General features: G+C 51.7%; 1 protein-coding gene across 6 annotated transcripts in view; it reads right to left on the bottom strand.

The window, feature by feature from the left end:
- Positions 1 to 13,226, bottom strand: part of PRKAG2 (protein kinase AMP-activated non-catalytic subunit gamma 2) — a 282,829-nt gene that overhangs the window by 220,870 nt on the left and 48,733 nt on the right. The gene's annotated exons all lie outside the window — the stretch shown is intronic.

Here is a 13,226-nt window from a genome sequence, read left to right on the forward strand (position 1 = left end):
CCCCCAAATTCTATCCTAGGCCATCCCTCCTCCTGGCACCGAGATGGCAGACTCCCTTCCACATGCCGGGTTGAGCCCCAAGGCCGTGATGGGTCACAGTGCCCCTGGTGGGTGCACCCTGGGGTCAGGCCCAGAGGCGGCAGGACAAACACCTGTAAGTAGCTGCCAGGGGGTGGGGGAGGGATGAACAGGCAAAGCACCGGGAATTTTTAGGGCAGTGAAACCACTCTGATACTGTAATGGTGCATACACGTCACTATACGTTTGTCAAAACCCATAAAACGTACAAAACCAAGAATGAGCCCGATATAAACTCTGACTTTCAGTTAATAATAGTGTATTAGTTGTAACATTAGTTGTGACAAAGGACAAACACCTGTAAGTAGCTGCCAGGGGGTGGGGGAGGGATGAACAGGCAAAGCACCGGGAATTTTTAGGGCAGTGAAACCACTCTGATACTGTAATGGTGCATACACGTCACTATACGTTTGTCAAAACCCATAAAACGTACAAAACCAAGAATGAGCCCGATATAAACTCTGACTTTCAGTTAATAATAGTGTATTAGTTGTAACATTAGTTGTGACAAATGCACCGCTAATAACAGGGGATGCTGGAGGGGAGGGGAAGGGGGTACAAGGGAGCTCCCTGTACTTTCTGCTCAATTGTTCTGTAGATCTAAAACTTCTCAAAAAAAGAAGTCTATCAATTAAAAAAAAAAAGTAATAGCAGCAAATAGGCAGAGATGGCCTCAGTTCTGTCGGCCAACCGATCACCCACCAGTCTGGGCCTTGATCACCCACCTCCTGTCGTTTCCACAGGAGACAGCAGGGAGCCTGCAGTCTAGCTGAGGGGCTGCCTTGGGCCGCCCCAAGAGGCCTGTGGTCATCAGTCCACGTGGCGACAGGAGCAGGAGTGGTCACTTGGTCCTGCATCCCCGGCTCTGAGCCCTTCCGGAACGCAGGGAAGCAGGTGTACTGCACACGCCCAGACTCAGGGCCCTGAGGCCGCGGGGACCTCGGGCACAGAAGATAAACCTGGAGATGGAACAGCTAGCTGGGGTCAGGCAGCAGGAGGGCCGGGAGCAAGGTCTGCAAACCCACGTCCCCTCTCGCAGGCCAAGCCGTCCAGTGTAGACCCCGGGGCGAGGGCTCTGGCCTTCACGCTCCAGATGGGGGAAGCCGGGGGAAGCCGGGCAGCCTCAGGATGTCTGCAGGGCGGGGGACACAAATCCCAGGGCCCGACTGGAGACCCCATGGGCACAGAGCAACTAGTGGTTCCCAGTCGGGGACTCAAGGTCACGGACCACAGCGCTAACGAATCCAAACAAGGAGTTTGCTGGGGTTTTTGTTTTTGTTTTTGCGGCCAACAAACCCATTCTATTCAAGAGGCCGGCTCGTTATATAAGGAGGGGAGGGAAGAGAAATGCTGGGTGTGAGGCCAAAGTCACCATAAGAGCAGAAACTTCTAGATCAGCTGCCACCACAGCAGGGAGTCAGGTACGCAGCACAGGGATTGTTTGTAGCTTTGCTTTTTCAAGGAAGGGGAAAAACAGCCTACTTCTCACGTCCTAGGAATTGGGGTAAAAGCCATCATCTCTCAGGAAGACCTGGTCCCTGGAGTGTCCTCATGTGTACCTTGTGTCCGTGAGGCCACCTGGGTCTCCCTTCGGGGTGGGATCGGGCTAGAAACACCTCCCTGTGTGACTCCCCACCATTTCTCATCTAGTCCCTGCTGGATGCTTTGGGTTCTTTATTTCTCACTGAAAAAAGCACGGAAGATTCTGGGTCAGGTCCTGTGGGGACGTTCCTAAGCCAGAGGACCCCTTGGGATTGTCTGTCCCCTGGCATCACCAGCCCTTTCGTTTTCACTCTTGGTCACCTGGTCCTGGAAGCCTCTGGGCCACATATCTCTGCCGTTGGCGCCTACAAGGTCTTGGGGACACCCCCTCTTACTTGCAAAACACGGGGCTCCACGTCCCAGGTCCTTGTGTCCAAAGCCAGTGAACTCTGACCTTCCACCACCGCTGTGGGGAGCCGACATTTCCCAAAGATCTGTTCTAAACTGATCTAGGAGACCAGCGCATCCCCGGGGAGGTCTATGAAGAAGAAAGGGAAATCCCACAGGTGGAAGGGAAACCAGAGCTGCCAGGCGGGATTCCAGAGACTCCACGTCGTCCCCTCTAGTTTGCACACGGCCCCATTTTCATGGTTCAGAGGACACAGTTAGAAGATCACGTGGCCTGGTCCTCTGTTGCCTGTGTGCGTAGCCCAGGGAACAGAGCAGCAGTGAGCAGAGACCCTGCTGGCTGAAACCTTCTGTGGTCCCTCCTGCCTGTGGGAGAAGGTGCGGCTCTCCTCGCCTGGTGTCCAGGGCACCCAGGCCACAGCCCGGCCTTACATCTGCTTCCTCCTGGTTATTCTGCTGCCTGCACGCGGCCTGGGACGCCTCTATCCCTCCTCATCTACAGACCGGGGCTCACGACCCCCCACAAGTTCAAGGTTATTATACACAAACCATCTTAAAGGTAGCAGTCAGGAAGCCAGCACTCCTTTATTGCAACAATTTGCAATTTAAAATACTTTGATGGACTTCCCTGGTGGCGCAGTGGTTAAGAATCCGCCTGCCAATGCAGGGGACATGGGTTCGAGCCCTGGTCCGGGAAGATCCCCCATGCCACGGAGCAACTAAGCCCACGCGCCACAACTACTGAGCCTGCGCTCTAGAGCCTGCGAGCCACAGCTACTGAGCCCACGTGCCACAACTACTGAAGCCCGCGCACCTAGAGCCCATGCTCCACAACAAGAGAAGCCACCGCAATGAGAAGCCTGCACACCGCAACGAAGAGTAGCTCCCACTCGCCGCAACTAGAGAAAGCCCGTGCGCAGCAACGGAGACCCAACGCAGCAAAATAAATAAATAAGTAAATTTATAAAAAAATAAAATACGTTGCTGGAATATAACTGTAAGCCAGTGGTTCTCACAATGGAGTTTTCAAGGGTCCAGTGTCAAGGCCAGCAGGTCCGCTTGCCTCCTCCATCCTGGGGTTTGAGAGGCGCCGGCCGGCACCACGCTGTCCGGCTGGGACTGACCCATCCTCTTTACCCACTCATCTCCTCCTCATCCTTCAGAACTAATGCGGGTCTCGTGGATTCATGACGCCTTTGCTGTCAAGTCCGCTGGAAATGATGTCTCACCCCACTACATTTAAAATCAACCCACTCAAGCACTGTCCATTTGCTGTTTATGTGCAAACTTTCTCTCTGTCGAGGTTGTGAGCACTCTGAGGGCAACAGCTATGTCATTCGACTAATTTTTTGTGTGTGGATGGAAAAATAAACTCATAGGATTTGAAAGTCAAAACAAAAGCATGCACAGTTGAAAAGCTGGGCTCTTCCACCCTTGTCCCCATCCGTGCCACACCCCGCCAAAGGGACCACTTTTAGCTGCACATCCAGTTGGGGTTTCTTTATGTGAGTGCATACATCAAGTATTTCCCCCCTTTCTAATACAAAGGGCTCCCTGTTATATATTCTGCTCCATACCTTGTTTATCACTGTGTATGTCCAGGAGATCTTTCAAAGTCGGCACATAGGGTTTTCTGGTATCTGCGGTGTGTTCTTCTGCACGGAACACAATAGCTTCACCAGCCCCCGTCTACGTCACAGGCTGCTGCAGTGAACACTCTGTATGTTCTTCATGTTTCTAGGATCGTGTGATCGCTGCTCAAAGGGCAGCGCGGTCAGGACTTCTGACAGACATTGCTACCTGCCCTCCTTAGGACTGGGTCATTTTGCTCTGGTGTAGGACAGCACCTGTTTACACCACAGCCTCACCAATAGACAACACTGTCAGACCACCGAACTTTGGCCGGATTGGTGAGAAATGGCATCCGTGTAACCTACGTTTGTGTCTATTCTATTTAATTTTTGATGTAACCTGGAAGCACAGAATAACTACTTGAGTTAGTTAGACTTCTGAGTTCAGTGATAAGAAGTTTATCCCTGGCTCTCCTGGACTCTTCCCTGGGGAAAAAAAGCTGCCGTGTTAAAAATTCCACCGCCCTGAGACCGCCATGCTATGGGGAAGCTCAAGCTAGCCACGTGGTGAAGCAGCATGGAGAAAGGGATGTGAAACCAACCCAGGAACCAGACAGGAGCGGGAAGAAACGTTGAGAACTCCAGCCCCAGGGGCCACTGAATTGAAAATGTATGAGGAACCCCAAAGGAGAACTGCTGGGCTGAGCCAGGCAGCCCCTAGACCGGCGATGATCCCAAACCATATCCTTGAGATTTGGGGCGGTTTGTGATATAGCAACAGACGATCAGAAAACTATGTAATCTTGTGAAATTTAATTTCTCTGTGCCTCAGTTTTCTAATCTACAAAATGGGAGTCATAGGAGTTCCTGTGAAATTATGAGTTAACATATAAATATATAAACAGAATACATCTGAACTAACATATAAAGAGATTATAATAATGCATGACAATTACTTGGGAAATGTTAACTATTACTTTAAAATAAATGACTGATTTTTATGGGTAAGATGCCATTATTTAGGGGCAAAATATAATTATTGAGCCCAGTGAGTAGACCATAGAATCTTGTCTCTCAGAGCTTTGATTAGGGGAAAGAGCCAGATTCAACAGCACCCTGATAGCTGTAAGATCGGTCCCAAACTTACAGGAGAAAGGGCAGTTCAGCCAGGCAAAGTGAAGGGACTCTGTGCCCTTGGTGATGAATTAGGGGTGTAGAAAGTCCCTGTAAACTGAGAAAGCCTTTGGGGGTGTTCTCCAGGTATGCCCCTAAATTGCTCAAGTGTTGACTTCCTCATTGACTACCAAAAAAAAAATCCAAAAACCAGAGAAGCTGAGGGCGACGCAGGTCAGTGATTTCTGGTCTAGGATGGGAGATTAGAAAAAATGGCAACGGATGCTCCTGCAGCGTTTCTAGTCTTTTGAAAAGTGGAAAGGGAACCGCACACTTGCCCGTGACAGCACACGCAATGAGGACGGTGAGTCTCTGCTTTTAGCTGGAATTTCATCAACTCTGGTAACACTGATTATCTAATGCTGATCAGAAGTGACTGAATGCAGAAATTATTTACTAACGAATGCTTGTTAGACCATCTTTCAGAACCGAGGGTGAATGGGAGGAACCAGAAGAAGTCTCATGGGGACTTTAAAAATATGTTAGAACCACTGATGTATTTATCCTTTTAAACATCTGTTAAGTAGCCCCTGTGTGTCTGGGGTGGTGCTGGAAGACATTCATAGGGAAGACACAGAGCCACCCTCAGTCTCAAGATGGGGATGGGGAGGAGACAGGTTGCAGAGGGACCAGAAGGACCTTCTGGGGGTGATGGAAATGTTCCGTTATCACCATTGGGCTAGTGGTCACGTGACTGCAAACTGATCACAACCCACCTAATTGTATACTTAAAACTGGCGACTTTTATTGTATGTAAACTATGTGTCAGTAAAGCTGACCAAAGAGTGACTGGTCAACCACCACCCATCCCTATACCATAGGGGAGAAAAAACAAAACAAGCAATCAACAGAATCCAAGGAAGATGTCCATGTTACTAATTCTGGAATACTGAATATGCTTTTTCAAGCAGTGGGAGTAGCATTTCCAAGAAGCAGCTGTGCTGTGTGTTACAGACCAGTTATATACTTTATTTTCTAGCAAAAATTCTCCAGTTTCAATTGCCCTCCTGGTGCCAAAGCACCTTGTTACACACATCAGATAGGGCACAGCTGCCCCTTCTTCCCTTACCTGGGATCTGAAAGGCCAGTGTTTCACTTTCCAGAACCCAGTTTAGACGCACAGTAGCTACAGATCCAGGAGGAAAGATCTGTTGGACACCAAGAGCCCAATTTCTCCCAAAGGTAAATCCCCAAATATGAGATGTCCCAAACTTACAAAGGTGTTTACATTTCCTATCCCAAGACCCCTTATTTGGGTCAAGGCAGTATTTAAATAACCAGGAGAGATAACTCATTAAACTAACCCTTTCTCTGAGTTGGTAGGTTATTGGATTAGCTAATCTCAGAAGAGGACTCTGAAGGCCTAAGAGAGAGAAGAGAGAAAACTGGATGGTGTGGAGACAGACAGAAAAAGTGCTTGGGTGAGGGCTTCCCTGGTGACGCAGTGGTTGAGAATCTGCGTGCCAATGCAGGGGACGCGGGTTCGAGCCCTGGTCTGGGAAGATCCCACATGCCGTGGAGCAACTCGCCCCGTGAGCCACAATTACTGAGCCTGCGCGTCTGGAGCCTGTGCTCGGCAACAAGAGGCCGCGATACTGAGAGGCCCGCGCACCGCGATGAAGAGTGGCCCCCGCTTGCCACAACTAGAGAAAGCCCTCGCACAGAAACGAAGACCCAACACAGCCATATATACATACATACATACATACATATATAAATAAAAAGAATGTAAGCTGAAAAGAATATCATTAAAAAAATAAAAAATAAAAAATAAATTAAAAAAAAAAAACTGCTTGGGTGAGGCCAGTTTGGGGAGTCCTGGAGGGGTCCCTAGGAGTGGGGAAGGGGATGCCCAAGGACACTCCGGGGCTGAGGCCATGATTCCCCATCCCCTCTCTATAAACTACACTTTTCCCTCCTGCCAAGTAGGAAATGTAGGGATCACCGAGCACCGAGAACATGTGGATACTTAAATGTGACAAGGAACAGTGCCCACAGCCAGCTTATCTCATCCTGACATCTTTACTCACTGGATTCCAGATTTTGTCAGAGTGGCGGTTGCTGAGATCCTAAAGTACCTCCAGTGTCAGAGCCTGGGTGATGTCAGGTTGGCTTCATTGTTAAGTGCATGTTACCGGACTCCAGTTTTTTGACAGTTAGGATTCCAGATGAGGCATGGCTGGCATCTCTCAGTCGGGACCCTGGATTAACCAGAGTCCCTAGGCATTTGAGATTATTGAAAAATATTCTTTGGATTTTGTTGGGCAATTGCACAATGAGTTCCTTATCTTTCTCCATGAGTGAAATTAGAAAAAACTGATTTGGGGGGAGAAACTGCTAGACTCGGTGCCAGGCTGGACCTTAGGCAAGGTCTAGAATCTTCTTTTTGGATAAATGAGCAGGAGGGGAAAAGGTTGATTCCAACTCACGCACAGAGATTCCTCTCCTGCAAAGCTGGTCTTCAGGGCACAGAAGACGCTGCCGGGAACCTCCATTCAGTGGGTGGGGTGGGACCCCAGCCCCCAGGAGATCCTGGTGCAGGTCGGGGGCAGGCTTAGAGAAACACTTGGGACTCTGGCTGAAGTCTTTTCTCCTCCCTTAGGAGACAGTGGGGGAATGGTTCCCATCTAGCCAGCAGGGGTTTGGAAGGGAATAGGGGCTGAAATGAGGAGGAGAAACAGACCAAGGCAGCAGCTGGGGCCCCCTCCGAGCCTCTCCCGGGGGCGGAGCTGGCCAGCCCCCAAGCCAGGCCCAGTGCCCCCTGTGCCGGCAGCCAGCCTGGAAGAGGAGTGAGTCCTCCGGGGAGAGCCGCCAGGTGGCCGCTAGTGAGACCTCGAGGGGCGGGCGAGGCTGGGAGGGGCATCCTGACCCTACCCCAGGGGATGGAAGCAAGGGGTTCTCGGCCCCAAGCAAGGCACTCTGAGCCCCGTGACTCCACCCCAGGCCAGACTTGAGCGTGTCCCACCCCCGCCCGGGACCCTCCTTCTTCCCGAGTGCTCCCCCCCGATCTGCGTTGGAAGGCCAACTGGAAAGCGCATTTCAAGGCTCTGTGATTTGAGCAGATTGAGTGTGGGATGACTCAGAGTGAATGGGTGGTGACAGATGCCTGCAGCAAGCTCCAAGTCAGGCCTGGCCCTTCTGGGTAAATGCCTGGCTTGGGACTTGGCTTAACGTGAAGGGCAAATCCCACCAGGGGCCAGGGGGCTCCGGGAATCTGAGCTGAAAATCGGTTCAAATCGGATGAATCCTCAGCCCTGTCCAGCCCCTTCCCACCGGCACCCACCACCCAAATCCGTGCAGTATCAGGAAGCCCCCGGCACGCCGGGCCAGAGTCAGCCTGGCCTCGCTCAGAAGGAGTGGCCGCTGTCCTGCCCCTCTGTTGGAGGTCTCTCCCCGGCCCCTGGGTACTGGAAGTTTCCCTTCCACCTCTGCCTTCCTGGCCTTAAAAGCGTATCAGTCCTGCTCTCTGATGAAATGCAGACACCCCCCCCGACAGCATGTGCAGACGCCCCACCAGCTCAGTCTTGACTCTGAGACAGGAAGGCTCACCTGGCCAATCAAGTGCTCTATTTGGGGAGGAGTTTCCATCATCCAGAAACTCGCCTTTAAGAACTGCTTGTTTCCTGCCAAAGCTGGGTAGGGAAGGGCTAGGTAACAGTAATGGCAGTTAAAGAATTATAGTTGATTTTTGGATAAGTAGAAATCACCCTTCTGATCCTTATTGGTGAAAATATTTCTAGAAATGTCTTCCCACATCTCCCAGCTTTGATAAGAAGAACGGGGTGGGCAGGATTTACCCATCGGATGTCCACGGTTTGTATCAAGCAAAGGGGCCTCCACCTCAACCAGGCCCAGAACTGTGGCGCCGGGTCCTAGGGCCAGAGTCACTCCCGTGCGGAAGGAGCCTTTTTGCCCTGATGCATCACACCTCAGGTTTTGTCATCTTTTTTCCTTCCTGAGACAGTCCCACACCCACTATGGTTCATGGAAGAGTCTGCTTGTTGGTCCTGGTTATTTGGAGGGTTGTGCACCGTCCCTACCCTAAGTGAGGAGAACATTCTGTCTGTTTCCTTATGACCTTTACCCGAACACAGGCCATCCCGCTTCCCCCTTCCACCGTGGACGTCTCAGACCACCCCAAATGCCCACAAGTGTTGGCCCCAATTTTACTTCCAGCCGTGAAAACTTTGAACGTGACTTAGTCAGGGCAGCTCCCCATCAAGGAGAATGTCTGCCGTTTGGGTTATGAGTCTGCTGAGGTGCCTCGTCTTGTCTCTCCTCTGCCCTTGATTCCATGTCTGGTTCTCAATCCAAGAAGCCGTGAGACCCTATCCTGGGAGCCCTGGGCCCAGAAGAGAAGGAGGAGCGGGCTGGGAGACAACGCTGACCACTGACTTGCAAGCCCTGGGCGGCCCGGACCCCCCAACCCTCAAGGGGTTGATGCGGTGCTACCTGTAGCTGGCGGGCCTGCTGTGTCCCGGCCACCTTGCCGGGTTCTGTTCTCTTATTTACTGGAACCTGCACAGCACGGGTCTAACTGAGGAGCTGGGCCATGATCACAGGCATATGGCAGACACCCTTAAAAGCAGACATTAGACAGTAAAATGCCAGTACGTACCTTGCCCGCAGAGTAAAATCAAAACAGACACCCAGGTCTAGGTTTGCTTTTCTCCTACTCTCTCCCCACTTCCCACCATGCTGTATCTTAGGATGAAAGGTGCCAAAGGAAATCAAGAAAGGAATTAAGATTCAAGGAAGATAATGCAACCAGGCGGCTGTGACCCTCGGGAGCTGGCTGTAGCAGGAGGGCCATACGGAGACGCAGATGACCCACCCGAGGGCACAAACTGTCCACACAGGACAGGCAGGGAGGGGGAGGGACTGGATGTGTCCGTCACCAAGGACAGGTGTAGAAGTGGCCAGACTGGAGCCGCAGGGCAACTACGTGAACCCAACAGAACCCAGAGCCCTCCAGCCTCGATTTCCTGATGAATAACCCAAGTGAAAAGACCCAGGGAACTCAGAAAACCAGGTCACTTCAAGGTCCTGGTTGGAGAGGTTCTGCTGGGCTCAGCGGGGGAACCCCACAACTGACCGCCACCTAAAGGGAGGGCCTGCTGTTCACTGAGCATCTATTACGTGCCCGGAACTGGCCCTTCGTCAACTGGTCTCATCCAACCCAGTGGTTATTGAGTTATTGTTATCTCCATTTTTAGAAGAAAAATCAGGTTCAGAAAGATGGAATAATTTGCCTGGGTCCCCAGCTGGTAAGGAGTAGGACACAGATTCAGACTCAAGTCCAACTCCCAAGCCCAGGGCCGAAGGGCTCTGAGGTTAAAGAGGAAATTGATCACACCCCTCTCAAAACTGAAATTTTAGTCATCAAGGCGAGAGCTCTGCAGTCTGTCATTAAACCGCTTTAGGGCTCTAGGACCTTAAGTCACGCTCTGGGAAAGAAGTCTGGTCCAGGCAGACACAAGGGCTGAAGGAGGTGGGGAAGCTAGAGCCTCCGGCAAGCCACTTGCCTGTAGGTCCTGCCTTGCTTTCTTGAAGTCACCACCCATGATGAGAGCTGAGATGCGTGTTTTCATGACCAGACATTGGCCACAGGATCCATGCAGTGCCAGGGGTGGGGGGCAACTGACCACAGGGAGTTATCAATCTATGAGAACTAAATGAACACGACTTAATACAAAATAATGCAAAAAACAAAAAGAATAGGCATTAAATTATATTAGCCCATGGGCAGCATATGAGGAAGCGCTAAAGGGGTTTGGTGGAGGGGATGGGCATCTTGGGATAGGAGAGACTGGAATACATTTTTTTTTTTCCCCCGTCACGTGGCATGCGGGATCTTAGTTCCCCAACCAGGGATCGAACACGTGCCCTCTGCATTGGGACCTACCTACTGGACTGCCAGGGAGGTCCCTGGAATACTTTCAAAGGAAGAAAAAGGTTTCTGTCATTTGAAGGAAAGCAGTGAGGGGCTGGAAAAATCCAAGAAGGATTCCATTAGCTAACAGCTGAGTCAATATAGTTAATAACACTGTACCGCACATTTGAAAGTTGCTAAGAGAGTAGATCTTAAAAGTTCTCATCACAAGAAAATAATCTTTTTGTAACTATGATGGTGATGGATGTTTACTATTGTGATGATCGTTTCACATTATATACAAATACTGAATCGTTACGCTGTACCCCTGAAACTAATACAATGTATGTCAATTGCATCTCAATTTTAAAAACTGTGTTTGGGACTTCCCTGGTGGCGCAGTGGTTAAGAATCCGCCTGCCAATGCAGGGGACACAGGTTCGAGCCCTGGTCCGGGAAGATCCCACATGCTGCGGAGCAACTAAGCCCGTGCGCCACAACTACTGAGCCCGCATGCCGCAACTACTGAAGCCTGCGCGCCTAGAGCCCGTGCTCCGCAGCAAGAGAAGCCACCGTAATGAGAAGCCCATGCACTGCAACGAAGAGCAGCCCCCGCTCGCCGCAACTAGAGAAAGCCCGCGCACAGCAATGAAGACCCAACACAGCCAAAAATAAATAAAATAAAAACTGTGTTTGCTCAAAAAAACCCAAAAATCAGAAACAGCTGAGCCGCAATGAGAACCCAAAATTCACACCTCTGTTCCAGGGATCCCTGGCTATTCAGCACCATTAATTGATGACGTCAAGACCACATGTCTTTCTCATCCTGGAACGGCCAGTGCCTGGCATGTAGGACTCAAGAGATTGTTTCACTGAAGAGTTGATTTTAATACCAGCCTGGGGACCAGCCCTGAAGAGGAGCCCACGGCCTGGGATGAGGTTCCCCCCACCCATCCTCAGTCTCCCAGCCCCCTTCCCCCACCCAACTCCTCAATAAAGAGGGAGTCGGGCCTCAGGATACCTGGTTTCTCTTCCCAGTTCAACCCTTGTGACTTTAGGTGAGGCAAGAAGATTAAGAACCTTAAATAGCCTAGATTTTCAGTTATTTTCCCTGAATGAATTTAACCTTTTAACCTTCCGTTTCCTCTTCTATAAAAAGGAGCTTACGCCTGTCTCATAGGCTTACTAGTGGGTAAAAACAAAAACAAAAACAGAACACCCCACCTTAGACTGATGGAGCCCTTGGAAGTTTCCATGCAAACTGGGGAAGCAGCTAGAGAGGTAAGGAGCCTGGTCCTGAGAGGCCGGGTGACCAGGCCTCCCTGGGCTGTTTTCAGGGCGAGGGGTCACCTGGCTGATAGGTCAGCGGAGCCCACGGAGGCTGGTTCAAGCTCACTGCCTGTGTCTCTCCCATGTCCACGAAGCTTCATGTGCTGACCCTCCACCCCCTGCCCTCAGCTCCTGCAGGCCTCTTACCTCGTCACACCTAACAGCACCTGAGAGTCCCCCCACCGTTTATGCTTTGGGGTACCCCCTGCTCTCACACGTAAGCCTCCAGGCAGAGCCCTCTGCTGCACCCCATTGCGCCCCAGGCCCAGGGGGCGCCTGCCGAGTCCCAGCTCCTCTGCACAGCCCTCTCCCGACTGCCCCCGACCAACCCCAAGGACCTGTCTTTCATCCCCTAGAGTCTGCCACGATCCAGGGCTTGACTCCTCACAGCCCCCAAGTCTTGAATCGTCTCACAGTCTCTTTTCTCCCCACTAGACTGTAAATTCAGAAGCACAGGATCAAGCTTCATTCTATTATAACCCCCACTCCATCCCCACCCATCTCTCCCAATCACCAGGACTCAAATACCAGCAATCACGGACTCTAAGCTCAAGTTCTCACCACTCATAACTAGTGCAGCCCCTGGCTTATAGGAGGGGACCGCAGGGGGAAGAAACCCCCAGGGAAAAACCGATGTGGCTTGCTCAAAGCAGCGCGCACCAGTGCCAGCGGAGGTCGAGCCTGGGCCACGTCTCCGGGTCCAGCCCCGTCCAGCCCGCGGCTCCACTTGCGGCTCTGCGGACCCGCGCGCCAGTTCAGGCTTCTGGTTCTCAGTCTCCACCCTCCTCCTTCCCGCAGACAACAGACCAGCCTGAGCTCAGTCCTGGGTGAGGACATCTCCCATCCTCTCTTCCTCCCCTTCCTGTCCTTCCCCACCCTCCTCCTGTTTTCTGTTTCTTCAATGCATTTCCCAGAAGTTCAAAGCAACAAGCACGCTTTCGATAGCTCACCCTCCCAGGGCAGGAGACCAGCCAAGGCGAGTCTGTGGTCCAGGGCCTTCCCAGGGACCGCGGGGCCATGCCCAGGGGTCCCTGGAGCATCCAGATCCTTTCCGTTTGGGACAGATTCAATCAGTGATGACTCAGGGAAGGGGGAGGAAAAGCAGGGAACGTCAGACTCGAAGATTTCAGCGAGGGAACTTTCAGGCAGGTGGGGGGGTTGTGTGGGGAGACCTCGCACTCAGGTGGGTGGGAGGGGGAGGGGGGACTGAACTCAGACGGGGAACGGAGATGAATGCGCCCACGCACGTACATGCCACCTTCACGAGTGATTCTCTGAACCACCAAGAAAAAGTTACGTAAGGAGAGAACACA

The sequence above is a fragment of the Balaenoptera borealis genome (assembly GCF_965194805.1).
Source record: "Balaenoptera borealis genome assembly, chromosome: 7".
NCBI lineage: Eukaryota > Metazoa > Chordata > Mammalia > Artiodactyla > Balaenopteridae > Balaenoptera > Balaenoptera borealis.